Raw genomic sequence first — 18904 nt, 5'->3', positions numbered from 1 at the left:
TTGGTTAGTGGTCTTTGGTGGCGAAGTATCAAGCTAACCAACAATGCGTTGATTGATTTCACTCATGGATATTTTCTCAGATGAAGGACGATAGGTAGGTTCGCCAACGCTATTTAGGACATCTGTTATGGAAACTGGCGCAAAGGAAGTTGTAGCTGTTGTTCGAGCGGCGGTAGCTGCACCATCTTGAAACCAAAACAATCGAAAGATAAGTGGTGGAAGACAATAAATCAACTAATCAAGACATAGTGAGGTATGTTTTTACCTTATCCCCTTCGACCCCAAGGCTGGAGTTATCACTTTCGCTTTGAGCTGCTATTATCTTCGCCAGAGCCTCAGGGGTAGGCTCTTGAATAGTTAATGCAACAGGTCTTTTCTTGGCAAGTTTTGTTGGAGGCTGGCTCAAAGCTTTAGTGATCTTTGGTTGTTGTTTTCTTTTTCTGGAGGTAAGGTCGAGAACTGGTGACAGGTCTTCTCTGTCAGAGTCTATTTGAAATTCTAGTTAACAGACTATCGATGTCACACAGGATGTTATGACATCCGATTCTACGCAGACAGGAATGTTTACAGCAGGTAAATGTAAGTGCAGTAGATAACACAAGGAATTATTTACCCAGTTCGGTGTCGCACACACCTACGTCTGGGGGCTACCAAGCCAGGGAGGAAATCCACTATTAGCAGTATTAATTCAGGCCTTAAACCACCTGTTTAATACTATCACTTAATACCTACCTAATGCAATTTCAATCTTAAACTAAGACCAGAGTTCCTACTCACTCCCCCTGAATCACCTCAGTGATTACACCCTTTAATTAAGTTTAAAGACAATGGTGAAGTAATACTTCAAACAACTCTTGATTGTGCTTAACAGCTTTGATCAAGATACACAACACTCACACTTAAAATCTTAGAGTGACACAACACTTACAACTCAATGAACACCCTAGTCCAATGCAATCATCTAGGTGATAATTGCTTGGCTCACAAGTTACACCTAATACAAGACACACATAAAACTACAGCAGTGAAGAATAATGGAACAATGAATGCTTCACGCTAAAAACCCCTGAGTTCTAAAAGAAGGATTGCCATCCTTTTATATTGCAGCACTTGGGCCTTGTACTTGTATTTCCTAAAATTAAGGTTAAGCAAGTTAACCTAATTTCCACATATTAGGGTGCTAACAAATAGGCTATTTGATAGGTTCATTAATTGTAGCTCAGTTGTTAGTTTCCTGGATTTTAGCTCAACTGTTGGATTCCTGAAAAATAGCCTGAGAAAAATACTGAAACAGAAAAACTAACCATCCTACACTTTAGCATATGCTATCAGGAATGAATGTCACAACATTCAGTTTGACGTCCAGAACATAGGCCATATGCTAGGTCTGTTATTCTCCTGAAAAAAACAGACTGGACTAAATGTTGAACTGTAACAGAAGGTCCAACCAGTCTATAATACAACATCAGCTGTCAGAGATAAATGTCATAACATTCAGTTTGACATTTAGACAATAGGCCTTATGCCAGGTCTGTTATTCCCTTGATAAACAGACTAAAATACATACTGAACTATAGCAGAAAAACCAACCTGCCTATTATTCAGTATATGCTGTCAATGATAAATGTCATAACATCCAGTTTGACATTCAGACAGTAGGCTATGTGCCAGGTCTGCTACTCTCCTGAAAAACAGACTGAACTCAATACTGAGCTATAACAGAAAAACCAACTATTCTATAGTTCAGTATCTGCTATCATGGATGAATGTCATAACATCTAGTTTGACATTCAGTAAATCCTGTATAAGCTAAACCTGCAGCATACTACTCAAGTATGTCATGACATCAGTCAAGACATCAGAGTACAGTTAGTGTTTTAACATAAAATGCAGCCAATCAAACATCTACAAAGCATGTCATGACATCAGTCAAGACATCAGAGTATAGTTAGTGTTTTAACATAAAATGCATCCAATCAAACATCTACAAACTCCCCCTTTGGCAAATTTTTGGCTAAAACAACTTGGCATCACAACAGAGTTCACAGCAGCGGAAACCACACATCCAAGCAGATGAATTAACATAGCTAATACACTCAGAACAGCAGCACACTGAGCATACATAGAAGTTAAATAAAAACTTCAAACAGCAGCACACACAAAAGTTAAATAAAAACTTCAAACAACAACACACATGCAGATAGTAAATAGCACACACTCACACTCATCACACATAGAAGGTGAACATCACGCTGCAGCACAACCTCTGGATTAGAGGATCTTCAATATCTGTTCAAGCACATAGCAAATAATTTGTTGTCCTGGGGCATGCGTTACTCCCCCTTTTTGTAAAAAATGTTGCCAAAGCAACACTTAAAATTACAGACCAAAACAACATAAAATTACACAGAATTTTTCAGAAACACAATCTTGATTTTATTTCACAGTTTCAATCAAGAACACCCCCTCTTGATCTTGCTTTACAACTTTGATCAAGACACCACCCACTTGATCCTGCTTCACAACTTAGATCAAGTAGACACACACTCTTGCTTCACAGCAGGTACACCCATATCAGATGCCATGACTTTGAGTAGGACATCTTGAACCACTCCTGCATGAACATGTTCTTGACCTTCAGCAGGTGCATAGGCTGTCTCATGTTGGGGTATCCCCTTAACATCTTGTTAACACACTTGCTGCAAGTGAAATAGCTATGATTTGTTGACCAATCAGAGCACACTTTCAATTGTTTAATAGTTAGAAATATTAAACAATACATTCCAGACATCCTTGGTTGCTATAAATCCTCAGAAAGGCATATTCCCAATTTGCCCCTTAAATTTTCAAACTGAGTAGCATCCAAAGCCTTTGTGAATATGTCAGCAAGTTGTAGTTCAGTAGCTACATGTTCCAAGGTAATCACTTTGTCTTCCACCAGATCTCTGATGAAGTGATGTCTAATGTCAATATGTTTGGTCCTGCTGTGTTGGATGGGATTCTTTGAAATATTAATGGCACTGAGATTGTCACAGAACAATGTCATGACATTTTGAGAGACATTGTACTCAGTCAGCATCTGTTTCATCCATACCAGTTGAGAACAACTACTTCCAGCTGCTATGTATTCAACCTCTGCAGTGGACAGTGATACACAGTTCTGTTTCTTGGTGAACCATGATATGAGATTGTTTCCCAAAACGAAACATCCTCCTGATGTGCTTTTTCTATCATCAGCACTCCCAGCCCAATCAGCATCACAATACCCAGATAAGACAGGCTCAGAGCCATGAGAGTATAGCATACCATAGTCACAAGTCCCATTGATATACTTGAGAATTCTCTTGACTTGATTTAAGTGGCTCACTTTGGGTTCTGCTTGGTATCTAGCACACACACCAACTGCATATGCAATATCAGGTCTACTGGCAGTTAGATATAGTAGACTACCTATCATGCTTCTATACAAGCCTTGATCAACACTAGAACCTCCTTCATCTTTAGTTAATTTTAAATGAGTAGGTGCATGAGTTCTTTTATGACTAGCATTATCCATACCAAACTTTTTAACTATGTTCTTGGCATATTTGCTTTGGGAGAGAAACATAGAATCCTCCATTTGGTTAACTTGCAGTCCAAGAAAATAAGTCAATTTCCCCAACCAGACTCATTTCAAACTCAGATTACATCTGGAGAACAAAATGTTTCACCATTTGCTCTGACATTCCACCAAAGACAATATCATCCACATAAATTTGGGCAATCATGATTTTGCCATCTTCATCCTTCACAAACAAGGTCTTATCTATCCCTCCTTTTCCGTACCCATTAGAGGTCAGAAATTCAGTCAACCTTTCATACCAAGCTCTAGGAGCTTGCTGAACCCATACAAAGCTTTCCTCAACTTGTACACATGTTTTGGCAGGTTAGGATCACAGAACCCTTTAGGTTGTTCCACATAGACTTCTTCATTCAAGTAGCCATTTAAAAAGGCACTCTTCACATCCATTTGGAACAATTTGAACTTCAGAATGCAGGCAACACCTAACAGCAATCTTATTGATTCAAGCCTTGCAACTGGTGCAAAAGTCTCATCAAAATCAACCCCTTCAACTTGAGTATATCCTTGTGCCACTAGTCTTGCTTTATTTATAGTGATTACTCCTTTCTCATCAGACTTGCTCTTGTAGATCCACTTGGTACCAATGATGTTAGTCCCTTCAGGTCGTGGAACTAACTCCTAAACTTCATTCCTTTTAAACTGCTCCAGTTCATCTTGCATGGCATTGTTCCAATATTCATCAGTCAGGGCTTCTTTCACATTTTTTAGTTCAACCTTGGATACAAAACAGGAATTTGAGCTATTCTCCCTTGATCTGGTAGTCACACCACTATTGGGATCCCCTATGATAAGATCCTTAGGGTGGTCTTTCTGAATTCTGATAGAAGGCACCTTGTTGGATGCATCTACCTCACATTCAGGAGGAGTTTCCTGTACCTCTTCAGTCTTGACAGGTATGTCTGTTGAAGTCTCAAGGAATGTTCCAACATCCTCTATGGCATTGGCTCCTTCCTCTTTATCATCCACAATCATATTTATGGATTCCATCAGGACATTGGTTCTGGAGTTGAACACTCTGTAGGCTCTGCTGTTAGTTGAGTATCCTAGGAATATACCCTCATCACTTTTGGGGTCCATTTTCCTTCTCTGTTCACGATCTGTAAGAATGTAACATTTGCTTCTAAAGATGTGAAAGTACTTCACAGTGGGTTTTCTGCCTTTCCATATTTCATACAGAGTGGAAGAGGTTCCTTTCCTCAAGGTAACTCTATTGTGAACATAGCAAGCTGTATTCATAGCTTCAGCCCAAAAGTGCATAGGAAGCTTCTTTGCATGAATCATAGCTCTGGCAGATTCTTGAATAGTTCTGTTTTTCCTTTCAACTATCCCATTTTGCTGAGGAGTAATAGGTGAGGAAAACTCATGACTTATTCCTTCAGATGAGCAGAACTCATCAAACTTGGAATTTTTAAACTCCGTCCCATGGTCACTCCTAATTCGGACAACACAACTATCCTTTTCCCTTTGAAGTCTGATGCACGGATCTTTGAAGACATCAAATGCATCTGATTTTTCTCTGATGAAGCTTATCCATGTGTATCTGGAATGGTCATCAACAACCACATAGGCATATCTCTTTCCACCCAGACTTTCAACCTGCATAGGTCTCATTAAGTCCATGTGCAAAAGTTCCAGAGTTTTGGATGTTGTAGGATGTCCCAGCTTAGGATGTGACATCTTGGTTTGCTTGCCAACCTGGCATTCTCCACAGACTCTTCCTTCATCAATAAGCAACTTTGGGATTTCTCTAACTGCTTCCTTGGAAAATGATCTTTTTCATTCCCCTTAAATGAAGATGACCAAGACGTCTATGCCACAGCTTCACCTCCTGTTCTTCCTTGGCTGAGGAGCAAATTGAGGAGTAGTTTGAGACTTTAGGTTCCCATAGATAGCAGTTATCTTTGGATCTGGATCCTCTCATAACCTCCTGATTATCTCCATTTGTCACAACACATAATTCCTTAGTGAACTGAACATAGAGACCTTGATCACACAGCTGGCTTATGCTGATGAGATTAGCAGTTAGTCCTTTTACTAACAGCACATTATTCAGTTCTGGAACTCCAGAGCATTCCAGCTTACCAACACCTTTGATTTTTCCTTTAGCACCATCACCAAAGGTCACATAACTGGTAGTGTGAGGTTGTATATCCACCAATAAATTCTCCATACCAGTCATATGTCTTGAGCAGCCACTATCAAAGTACCAGTCTTCTCTGGTAGACGCCCTTAGAGCTGTGTGAGCTAACCTAGCAACCCATTATCGTTTCTTGATGGGAGCATTATGCTTAGATGCCTTATGCTTAGGTCTGACATGAGGGGTATGGTTAGGATAACCATGCAACCTGTAGCAGAAGGCTTTTATATGACCAAATCTACCACAGTAGTGACATCTCCATCTCTGAAATTTCTTCTTCTGATGGTTACTCATCCTGGTTCCCTGATGTTGAGACATTGGTTGTGACTTCTGCTTGAGTTTCTGAACTTCAGCCTTTGAGCGTTTGAGTTCAGCTGAGGATTTCTTAACAAAGCCTAAACCAGACATGGTTCCTGACTTCTATCCCTCATTTAGAATCTCTTCCAACGCATCAGTTCCTTTATTCAACATTCTGATGGATTTTGTCATTTGATCTAGCTTGGAGGTCAGCGAGGTTATCTCACCATTTAGACCATTTATGACTGTCAGATGCTTCTTTTTCTCATCCTCCAGCTCCTTGATGAGTTTCTTCTGCTTTTCTCCTTGTATGCACACTTATTCACTTTTGACACATAGCTCTTTATATGAAGCAGCAAGTTCATCAAAAGTCAGTTCATCTCCACTTGAGTCATCATCAGAGGCACAAACACTTGTTAGTGCAGTGACATGTTTAGCAGATTCTCCTTCTGATTCACTCTCAGAGTCTCCTTCAGACCAGGTGACAGATAGTCCCTTCCTTTGCATCTTGAGCTAAGTAGGACATTCAGCTCTAACATGTCCAAAACCTTCACATCCATGACACTGGATTCCCTTGCCTTGGTTGAACTTTTCTTCAGATGTTGATCTTTTCCTGATGTCAGACGAAATGTTCTTGACATTTGGTATACCTTTTTGATCAATCTTCTTTATGAACTTGTTGAACTGTCTCCCAAGCATGGTTATGGCTTCTGATATGCTTTCATCACCTCCAATATTTCCTTCTTTTGAATCCTCGTCAGTATTTGATACAAAAGCTATGCTTTTGTTCTTCTTTTCAACATTCTCACACAAGCCCATTTCAAAGGTTTGGAGAGAACCAATAAGCTCATCAACCTTCATATTGCAGATATCTTGAGCCTCTTCTATAGCTGTGACCTTCATGGCAAATCTCTTTGGCAATGATCTGAGAATCTTTCTTACAAGTTTTTCTTCAGCCATTTTCTCTCCTAAGCCACCAGAAGTGTTGGCAATTTCAAGAATATTCATGTGGAAGTCATGAATAGTCTCATCCTCTTTCATCCTCAGATTTTCAAACTTGGTGGTTAGCATCTGAAGTTTAGACATCCTCACCTTGGAGGTACCTTCATGAGTTGTTTTGAGAGTATCCCAAACTTCTTTAGCCAGTTCACAGTGATGCACTAGTCTGAAAATGTTCTTATTTATTCCATTGAACAGTGCATTCAAGGCCTTAGAGTTTCCAAGGGCTAGTGCCTCTTGCTCCTTGTCCCACTCTTCTTCAGGAATTCGCAAAATGATTCCATCTTTACCTGTCTTCGTTGGATGTTCCCATCCTTTGTTGACAGCTCTCCAGACCTTGCTATCTAGAGATCTCAAGAAGGCTATCATACGAGGTTTCCAGTCATCATAGTTAGAACCATCCAGCATGGGTGGTCTATTTGAGTATCATACATCCTTGTCCATGGTACTAGAAAGTAACGTCCCTAGATCTCACCCAGAAATTAACAGGCAGGGTGCCTGCTCTGATGCCAATTGAAATTCTAGTTAACAGACTATCGATGTTACACAGGATGTTATGACATCCGATTCTGCGCAGACAGGAATGTTTACAGCAGGTAAATGTAAGTGTAGTAAATAACACAAGGAATTGTTTACCCAGTTCGGTGTCACACACACCTACGTCTGGGGGCTACCAAGCCAAGGAGGAAATCCACTATTAGCAGTATTAATTCAGGCCTTAAACCACCTATTTAATCATATCACTTAATACCTACCCAATGCAATTTCAATCTTAAACTAAGACCAGAGTTCCTACTCACTCCCCCTCAATCACCTCAGTGATTACACCCTTTAATTAAGTTTAAAGACAATGGTGAAGTAATACTTCAAACAAATCTTGATTGTGCTTAACAGCTTTGATCAAGATACACAGCACTCACGCTTAAAAGCTTAGAGTGACACAACACTTACAACTCAATGAACACCCTAGTCCAATGCAATCATCTAGGTGATAATTTCTTGGCTCACAAGTTACACCTAATACAAGACACACATAAAACTACAACAGTGAAGAATAATGGAACAATGAATGCTTCACGCTAAAAACCCCTGAGTTCTGAAAGAAGGATTGCCATCCTTTTATATTGCAGAACTTGGGCCTTGTACTTGTATTTCCTAAAATTAAGGTTAAGCAAGTTAACCTAATTTCCACATATTAGGGTGCTAACAAATAGGCTATTTGTTAGGTTCATTAATTGTAGCTCAGTTGTTAGTTTCCTGGATTTTAGCTCAGCTGTTGGATTCCTGAAAAATAGCCTGAGAAAAATACTGAAACAGAAAAACTAACCATCATACACTTTAGCATATGCTGTCAGGAATGAATGTCACAACATTCAGTTTGACGTCCAGAACATAGGCCATATGCTAGGTCTGTTATTCTCCTGAAAAAAACAGACTGGACTAAATGTTGAACTGTAACAGAAGGTCCAACCAGTCTATAATACAACATCAGCTGTCAGAGATAAATGTCATAACATTCAGTTTGACATTTAGACAATAGGCCTTATGCCAGGTCTGTTATTCCCTTGATAAACAGACTAAAATACATACTGAACTATAGCAGAAAAACCAACCTGCCTATTATTCAGTATATGCTGTCAATGATGAATGTCATAACATCCAGTTTGACATTCAGATAGTAGGCTATGTGCCAGGTCTGCTACTCTCCTGAAAAAAAGACTGAACTCAATACTGACCTATAACAGAAAAACCAACTATTCTATAGTTCAGTATCTGCTGTCATGGATGAATGTCATAACATCTAGTTTGACATTCAGTAAATCCTGTATAAGCTAAACCTGCAGCATACTACTCAAGTATGTCATGACATCAGTCAAGACATCAGAGTACAGTTAGTGTTTTAACACAAAATGCAGCCAATCAAACATCTACAAAGCATGTCATGACATCAGTCAAGACATCAGAGTACAGTTAGTGTTTTAACACAAAATGCAGTCAATCAAACATCTACACTATTATAACAGGAGTTTTTATTGTCTTGTTTTGGATTTTTATTGGAGTTAGATGAGGTTTTCGAGTAGCCTAAATTTAATAATGAAATGTTAGTACCATTAGACATAATGGAGAGTAAAAAGGGTAAGACAAAGATATACCTTTGTAGGCTTGCTGCCTCCCTCAGTCTTCGATTCAATTGGCCTTCTGATTGTTGGCTTCTTGGGTGGGACCCTGGTGGCTAAAAGAAAAAATAACATAGAACAGTTAGTGCAAGCTAAGGGTGAATATCCTAATATAGGGGTATGATTCGAAAAAACCTCCCATGTCACACCTTCATATATGTCCGTTTCGATGCGAACATCTTTGATCCCTATACGAAGATGCCCTTTGAAACTGTCTAGAGTATACTTAGTCGCAACCACCCGTTCGACTTTTTTCTGTGACTACTGTTGAAGGATTTTAATGGAGTCCCCACAGATAAACCAGTCTGGAAATGGAGGGGCAAGGGCCACTTGAAAATCAGCATTTGACAGTTGAGGAAATTTTGGGGGAAACAATTCGAAAGCCATTTTATAGCGTTTCTCATGAGGAACGTACGAAGGGATTTTCAAAGTTTCCATTTTCTTCAAAAAAAATTCCTTTAGTGTGGCAGAAGCTTCGCGGATGGTTCGACTAAGATCATCAGGCCTATAGGCGGTTTCAAAGTAATTTTGGAACGTTTGAATTTCTTTGATGAGCATATAAGTACCATTTTTAGTTCTTTCTTGCACAAGAAGAAAAACTTTGTCAAAGTGTTGGATAAAAGAGGGAATATCTTAAAACTCTTCAGTATAGTATGCGTTCCACCATCTCCGAAACTCTCAAGTACAGAGGAAGCTAGTCTCGAAGTTGATGGGGGTAAGTTTTGTTTTGTCAGTGTATCTAGCTATCTATTTAAGAGTGGTGGTTTCGTTATGAATTGCATTGTAGAGGAGGAGGCTGCCCTTTTTGTCATACAAGCACTTTGGGAGAACCTGAATCAACCCAAACTGTCGAGCAACAAGATTTGGTTGATAGGAAATCAAAGTAATCTGAATCTTCGAAGGGTTTAGTCGAAGGGTTAAGACCCTAGGAGTCAAAAAGGCTTCCCAAATCAGCAGAGATTTTGTCTCTCGTTTTTTGGAAGGAGATGGGAAAGGCCTTGTAGACCATTTTGGACCACACTTCCTAGCAGCGAAGAGGGCCATGTCCGAAGTAAATACATGGAGCTTGGCGAACATCATGATATAGATCATGAAAGTCGGTCGAAGAGCTTGTCCTTCGTCGTTGGGGGTTAGCTAGACAAATCGAATTCCTTCGATTCCTCTATTTTTCACTTCCTCAGGTTCTTCATCGACGATGCCTTTATTGGGGAGACTTGCCTCGAACGTGGTATTGAGCCAGAGTTGTAGTAGCCAGAAGGGACCAGAGAGACTGAGGTTTCCTTTTCCCCCTAAGTTCTTCAGTTGAGTGACTCCATCACTCAGTGATTCATAAAGGCTTGCCAGTATCATTTCGCTTAAGCAAACATCATGTTCGACATGCAATTAGTTCGCTAGGGTAAGGTACTTCTTGGAGATTTGTAGAAACTTCGAGCAGAACACGGAATGGGATAGACACAGAGCTAAGAAGGCTATGTGTTCCACATCATAAACGGTGTCGGTGTCTTTGTCATGATAGTGCGTAATGTGGGTCGAATACACTACTCTGGAGGTGGAAAAAGCTATAGTGTCCTCAAAATCAATATCAGGGTTATATGTATGTCCATTAGGTTTTAGCCCTGTGATAGCGGCTAAGTCTAAAAGGGTTTGTGTGATCATGCCACATGGAAGGTATAATGTGTTCTATCCCAAAAATACAACGAAGAGACCAACATAGATGAGCTATACTCTAAGCCTAATTTCGACAACATTATCAGGTCATAAATTCCCATGTATTTCCAGTTTTGGGCTTTGATTTTTTCTATTTTATTTAGCCATTCTAAATAATCAGTTGGGTCTTCGAATGAGGGAGTAGCACGAAAAAACCTTAAGTCGTTGTTCATAAATCTCAAATCTATGGTTTCGTTTGTTTTTGGGTTTTCAGCAGTGGTTAGTTCAACCCTAGGTTTCTTCGCTTGCCGTATGAGTTTACATTTATGGTAAGAGGGGAAGTATTCCTTAAGTTTGCTAAAATCAGTGTCTAAATCAGCCAGAGGTCCAGATAATGCACGAGTTTTACCAGAAACAGAAATAGGGATAAGTACCTATGAGGCGTAAATCATGCGTTGTTCCTCAGTTTTTGGTTCTGGAATGTATTGTTGATTACCCACCATTACTATACCAGGTAATATGGTGAAAGGAGGAAGTTCCGAAATCTTCTTAGGAGATTTTAATTTGACATATGTCTTGGTAGCTTTGCTTACTTCTTTGGAGGTTTTGCTTGAGGTTGTCATTGTTGTTGAATGGTGGAAGAAGAGGAGATAATCTGGGTTTTTTGATTGAAGATTGTTTGAGGATGAATAGTTAGAGTGTTTGAGAGTTCAGAAAGCATAAAGAGTGGAATTGGTGAGTTTGTGGATTTTATAAGCGTGTTTGGAAGAAAAAACGTTTCAAACAAACATTAATGGTTGACAAGTTAGTGGGACACATGTCTTTCTTGGATGGTATGACGAAGAGGTGGTAATTAATGCCTAAACCCACGATTTCCTAGGGTCTAGGAAACATGATGATTAAGAAGATTCAGTTATGGGCTGAAGAGACGTGATTAGGAAAAGGTAATGATGATTCTGACGTCACCAGATAGTTGGAAGAAACTGAAGAGTTTTGTAACGTTGGAACATTTGACAACATGCCAGAGTTATCCAAGGCGTCGAAGCATGTTCTCAAAAAATGCCTTTTTCTTCTATGCGTCGAAAATAACATTTTTTTGGGGCAATTTGTTGGCTCCTAATTTTGACGCCCATTTTAAGAGTTAAAAAGTGGAATTTTCTGTGAAGATACTTTCAACTGAATCTGATATTGGAAGCTCTAGTCGAAAGTTCCTGGATAAGAGGATCAGTGTGCAGTAGGGACTTAGAAATATTCTTTAGTGTTTAAAGACGTTTTCGACTAGAAATTCAAAATTCAAATAAAGGAGGGAACTTTGTTCTTATCTGAAATTGCTGAAAGTACACGTGGAGCATTGTGGATGGTTGCATCCATGCAAAGCGCCATTTATATTGATGTGGTAGAAAGACCGTTAGAAGTAGTTATTTTGATTAGTATAAATAGATGATCTTAGTGCTATGATCGTGTGTGTCAAAGTGTGTACAAAATCTGTAAAATTTATCAAGTATCCGTGTGTAGAGAAACAGTAAATTGAGAAATGTACGTTCGATTTACACCATTGTCATTTACTTTGAAGTAATTCAATTCATCTTTATTTCCAGACATACTTCTTTATTTTAAGCATTCATCTTTGTTGCTATTTACCTTCGTTCTTACAATGCTTCTCTTTATTTTGTGTTGGTCTTTTATTGTTTAAAGTATTTTCACTAATCACTATCATTGCAAACACTATCGAAGTGTTCATATTTATTAGAATTCACTTTAACAAATAATTAGCACATGTCCTAGGATCAATCTGATCGATCCTGTAAGTAACCTAATTTAGTAATTTGGAAGATCAACAGTTGTTTACCAATTTTTACGGTAAACATGTATATGTGAGTTCTAATATAGGGTTCAGTAGTACTTATATGGTGTAAGATGTAATTGCATGGTATATTGCTTTTTGTGTCAGGTAGGTAGGTAGGTATATAGGGTATGCATATATGTTGGGGTGTGGTTGAAGTTCATTAATACCGAAGGAACATAGATATATGATATGAAACATGTAATACACTAAATCCTATTTTTTATAATATATGTATATATACACCATTATGATGTTATCCATCATAAAGTAAATAAATTAAATTAATTTCCGTTTAAGTTAATGTCTAGTACCAGAAGATGAATTGAGCTGCTCTGTCGCGGAAGTGGTATTTTTGACTAAATTTTGATACCAATTATTTATATTTATTAATGATGGAGAATAATTTATATTTATTAATAATTGAGAATAATTTTGAAGTAGTAGCTTCTCTATCTCAGATTATGTGAGATCAATATTAGTTTAACTTGATCAATCTTAATTGGTCCATGGTGATTGACGATGGACTTGGTAAGGAGGACCATGGTTCGATTCCCTACAACTGTGATCATAAGAGGATTTGAATCACTTGATGTCAAAATTGACCCTCAATCTGGATTAGTCAGTCCAGTGAATCAGATACTAATGGTAAAAACCAACAAAAAAAGCTTAACTTGTGGATGCCTAAGTGGTGGGGTTGTATTTTGTGTTCATCAACTTAACATGGCATGTCAGGTGCATCTTGTGATTGTCTTAGTGGCGGATGATTCTATTTTATCTTTTTCATGCATGACATGACATATGTATTTTTGTGTGGTGCCTTAGTGGTGTGTTATTTTCCTCATTGATATGAGATGAGTTATGTGTGGTGCCTTAGTGGTGGGCTAAAATATCCAGATCATGTAGTATTAAGAGCATGTATATTTTGCATATAAATTGGATAGTTGATTATTGATAAAATTTGATTAACTTTTACGTGTATTCCGTTTTAAGCTTACAATTACGTTGTTAATAATTTTGGGTGAGTATTTTTATTCAATTCCCTTGGACATGATATGTTTATTTATATTTGTATGATTTTTAACTCTCGTTTAATTTAGTTTGACATGGATTGTGGTTGATGGAAACTAACCTCTTACAATAATATTTTATGTACAAGTGTGGGATTTTAAGATTGACTGATGTTTGCTTGTTGCATGATCATGGGAAAGAATGGGTTTTCAAAATAAACACATTTCAGTAGTTACAAATTGATCATATTATATTTTAAGTAATTTATCTATTTTTCATTCGAATGAATTAGAAATTCGATGAATGTCCCGCTTATGATTTGAATTATCGTCAAGTTTGATAAATGCTCAAAACTTTTATTCTTGTTTGAACAAGTATTAATAAGAATTTTTGAGTCATATCTTGGATGAAAATTTGGGGTGTTACAAAAACCATGGATGATGAGATGAAATATCTTCATGATAATAACACATGGGAGTTGGTCAAGAAACCTGCAGAGACAAGGTTAGTCAGATGTAAGTGGATTTTCAAGGTTAAGGAAGGAATCCAATGATTGATGTCGAAACGGTTTAAGGAAAGGTTGGTTGCTAAGGGGTTCACACAGAAAGAAGGATTTGACTTCAATAATGTGTTCTCACCTATTGTAAAGCACAAATCCATTAGAATGTTGTTATCCCTGATGGTAAAGTTTGAGTTACAACTTAAGCAAATGGATGTAAAGACAACCTTCTTGTATTATGATCTAGATGAAACAATCATGATTAGGCAACCTAAAAAGTATGCAAAAAGAGGAGAGGAAGATTATGTGTCCAAGATGAATAGGTCGTTATATGGCCTAAAACAATCTCCTTAATAATGGAATAAGAAGTTTGACAAGTTCATGACACACATAGGTTACACTAGGAGCCAGTTTCACCACTGTGTTTACTTCAGATTTCAACCTAGAATTTCTCTTGTTATTTTGTTGGTTTATGTGGATGACATCCTCATAGCAAACAAAAGTGTCAAGGATGTTATGAAGGTGAAGGCTGAACTCGATAAGGAGTTTGACATGAAGGATTTGGGAGTTGCCATCAGGATTCTTGGGATTGATATCTGAAGAGATAGAAAGTAGTCAAGATTATGCTTATCTCAAGAGACATACCTAAAGAAGATTCTCGAAAAAATTGGTATGCCAAATTCAAAGTATGTTGTAACCCCAAAAAATCCTCAATTTAAGTTGTGCATGACTCGAAGTTCTAGTACTAGAGTCGAAGATCCTATATGAATAACATTTTGTATGCTAGTATAATAGGTTATTTGATGTATGTTATTGTATCTATGAGGTCAGATATAACATACGAAGTGAGCTTGTAAGCACATATATCGCCAATCCTGGGAAGACACATTGGTAAACTTTGAAGAGGATTCTGAGATACATGAAAGGATCTCTGAGTAGGGTCCTGGTTTATGGCAGAGCCATTGGTGATAGTGAAGCCGAAGTCGAAGGATTTATCGACTTAGACTATGTAGGATGTATGGATACCACAAAATCTCTTCCTTGATATGTTTTCACTATATTTGGTACAACAATAAGTTGGAAAGCTTCTCTTCGGAAGGTTGTTACCTTATCAACCACTGAAGCCAAATATATTGCTCCCATTGAAGTTGTGAAAGAAGCATTGTGGCTTGAAGGCTTTGTTAAGGAACTGAAACTTCAAGGTCAAGTTATCACTATTAAATGTGATAGTCAAAGTGTCATACATATGTCAAAGAATTCAGCCTATCGTGAGAGAACAAAGCACGTTGATGTTAGACTACATTTCGTCAGGGAGGAATCGAAAGTGGAGAAGTCAAAGTGATGAAGGTTTCGACAGATCACAATTTTGCAGATATGATCACCAAGATATTTCCAAAGTAGTAAGATCTTCCACTGTATGCAGTTGATAAAGCTCCATGATGAAAGCTAGTTTGTTCCCTTAATGTTGTAGGGTTTATTTCAAGGTGGAGATTTGTGGTATTTTTGATCGAACTCTAGTCTTGACAGCGATAGCTTCATGTTTTGACAGAGTTGTGCATGTTATAGTCGAATTCTGTTCAAGCATGCAAGAGTCAAATATGTGTGTGTTGTAGTCGAAACATGTTCTAGCATGCAGTTGTATTAGTTAACTCGTTGCCTAAGTTAGCTTTGTGGTTAAATTAGCTTAGTATTTAAGTTAACTTGTAGTCTATAAATAGGCTGCTCTCTCAGGTTGTTGAGAGATGATTAAGTGTTGATTGTTGTTATTCACTTGTAACCTTGTGCCCTAATTGAAAAGTGAATAGAAGAACAGTTTTAACCAATGTTTTAAAATCCAAACCGATCATCGACCCCATCAAGGCATTGGATCACTGGATTACTGGGTCGGACCAGTGAATCACTGGTCGGACCACATGACTTCTAATTTAATATATGCAAATTTAAAAAAAATATATTCATGAAATAAAATTCTTGTCATAAATTTCATAACTATAAAATCTACTAAAGAAATTTATATAAATTAATCATGAAAATAAGTTGAATAATTTTTTTACATAAAATTCAAACTTCCAAACATAATAATTTGTTGAACCTCATAAATTAATAAAAATTGAAAAAGTAATTGTATGTATAATAATATCACAAACTAATAAATTAATATAGAGCATAAATAAATATTATGTTATATATAAATAGTTGGAAAAAAATAGAGTAGAAAAAAATTCTATCAATAAAAAAGTTTAAAAAATATTGTGACTTTTACTTAAAAATAATAATGAGATTTATACTGAAAATAATGTGAAAAACTTAATTCCATCTTCCTTTTCCTTAGATAACATATTTTTTTTTCAAATAATGAGATTCATATTGAAAATAATGTGAAAATATAATTTTAATTTTCTTTGTAACATGATTTTTTTTAAAATATTTATTAATTTATAATATTATTATATCAGATGATTAATTTCGTAACTTTTTAAATTTATTATATTATTATATTTTATTGTATGATCAATGAATAAATTTAATAAGGATGCATTTATGAAAAATATTGTAATTATAGAATTTATAATCCTCTTTTCTTTAATCAAGTTAAACATCAAATAGATTAATGGTGTATTTGGTAAAAGGACAATTATAATAGTTTTGAAAAGTTACATTACATATCTTGATTCTTAAAATTTGACAAAATTTTATTTTTATAATTTTAACATTATTTAGTTATTAGAAATAATTAACATAATTAAATATTAATAAAATTGAATTTTAAAAGAATGACACAAAAACTTAAGAAAAACGAAAATAGAAGATCAAAATTATAATTAAGTTTAAAAAAAAATTACGGGACCAAAAAATCTATTGGTTTACTCGTCTCACCGTTGAAGAGACTAGGTCACATCGGTTTTCACCATGTCAAATCGTAACTATGGTCTGAAGATCTTATCAAACCGTTCTACCCTCTAGTTCACGATCTAACCGGTCCGACCGAGTGGAACAATCTGGATTTTAAAACATTGATTTTAACCTATTCTTATTTTTCTTCTTTCCTCTTCTCTCTCATTAGAAAAACTAAAAGGATTTTTTATATTTGTTAAAGAAACTCAATCTTTTTCGTAATTTTTATTGGTTACTGGCGCGTGCGGCGTTTGTTACAACAATAATCATTTACTTGAAACAGATCATTCTTAGCTCCGAGATCTTAGAGTTTGTTGTCTTCTGCAAGCTTGAGTTGTTCTTGTGTAGCATTTGCGGGAGCAATCACCACTTCATGTTAAATCAAATACTAATATTATTTGAATCAGATGAGGTTTTCCATTAGTAGAAAATGAACAAATTTTGAAATTGCAGGAGTCGCAAACTTAGAAGAATTCACTGCATATGATTCTTGAGAAACAAATCGGTGAAAAAATGAAGATAATTGTTTTAACCACTTTTTGCGTCCAAAATCAAAAGACTGTTTTTTTTATAATCTTCCTCTCTCTATTAACAATAATAACTATTTAATTTATAAAGAATATGTTGTTGTTGTTGATTTTTTTTAAATAACCAACTTTTTCAAAAATAATTCCAAAATAACAAATTTTTCATTTTTTTTTAAAAAATAACCACATTTAAAAGAGGATGCGCCAGATGAACTGGCGCATCCTTAAAGATCAAGAGGAGGCGCCCAAGGCATTGGCGCCTGCATTGGTAGCCTCATGAGGAGGCGTCAATGCCTCTGACCCCTGCATGTATGCGCCAATTCATCTAACACATACACCCTTGTATTTTTTTTTAAAAAAATTTTAATGGTTTTTATTTTTTATTTTTTTTATTTATCAAATAATAAAAAGTAATATAAAAAAACAAATTTTATTCATGATATAATAAATGTTACATGTGATTGACAAAAATTTAATGAGGAAAAATTTAATGGCGTTTATGTAATGGAGTTCGGTACTCATGTCATCATAGTTAGGTCGATGGGGTTTGGTGGATTGCGGACGATATAGTTGCCCAAATTGGGACATTAAATCGTTTTGGAAACGGAGCAATGGTTCCTGGGGCGTACTATGATTAAACAATGATTGTGTGTTTTAGTGATGGGATGTTTGAGTGGTCATTGGTGGGGGAGCTACGATGAAGTGACCCATATGAATCATCTGGGATATAAACGGTTGTGGTTGCAGCGTATGGTTGTTGGTGGGTAGGGTTTGATTCTTGGTTTTGTGATTGGGTGGGTGGCATGAATGGATTGCGAGGTTGGGTGGTTGGTTGTTGGATGGATGTCATGAACGGGTTGCGAGGTTGGATGTTTGGTTGTTGTGTGTATGTGGTAGGTTGATGTTGTGAGGTTGGTTGTTGGGTTTAGGTGGTTTGACATTGGTGTTGGGCCGGGAATTGTTGTGGGGTGTACGATGACGAAGCTAGTTAGCGTGGATCCATCAAATACCGCGACTCAAACATAAATTATTGAGTTGTTACCGACCTAAACCATTCCATATATTGTTGAGTTGGTATTGCACCATGGATGACCAGTTCGTTTAAGATGTGTTGTCGTCGATTCCTCCATTGACGACACATCTCTTTTGCAAAGTATCTCCAATCTGAATAATCCCATTATGCATCAACTCTTTTTTGATGTCAATTCCCCAAACACGTGGGAGATTCTGGAATCTGTTGTTGCATGCCG

Source organism: Lathyrus oleraceus, chromosome 7 (genome assembly GCF_024323335.1).
Source record: "Lathyrus oleraceus cultivar Zhongwan6 chromosome 7, CAAS_Psat_ZW6_1.0, whole genome shotgun sequence".
In the NCBI taxonomy this organism is placed as follows: domain Eukaryota; kingdom Viridiplantae; phylum Streptophyta; class Magnoliopsida; order Fabales; family Fabaceae; genus Lathyrus; species Lathyrus oleraceus.
Note: the sequence above shows the minus strand (reverse complement) of the source record.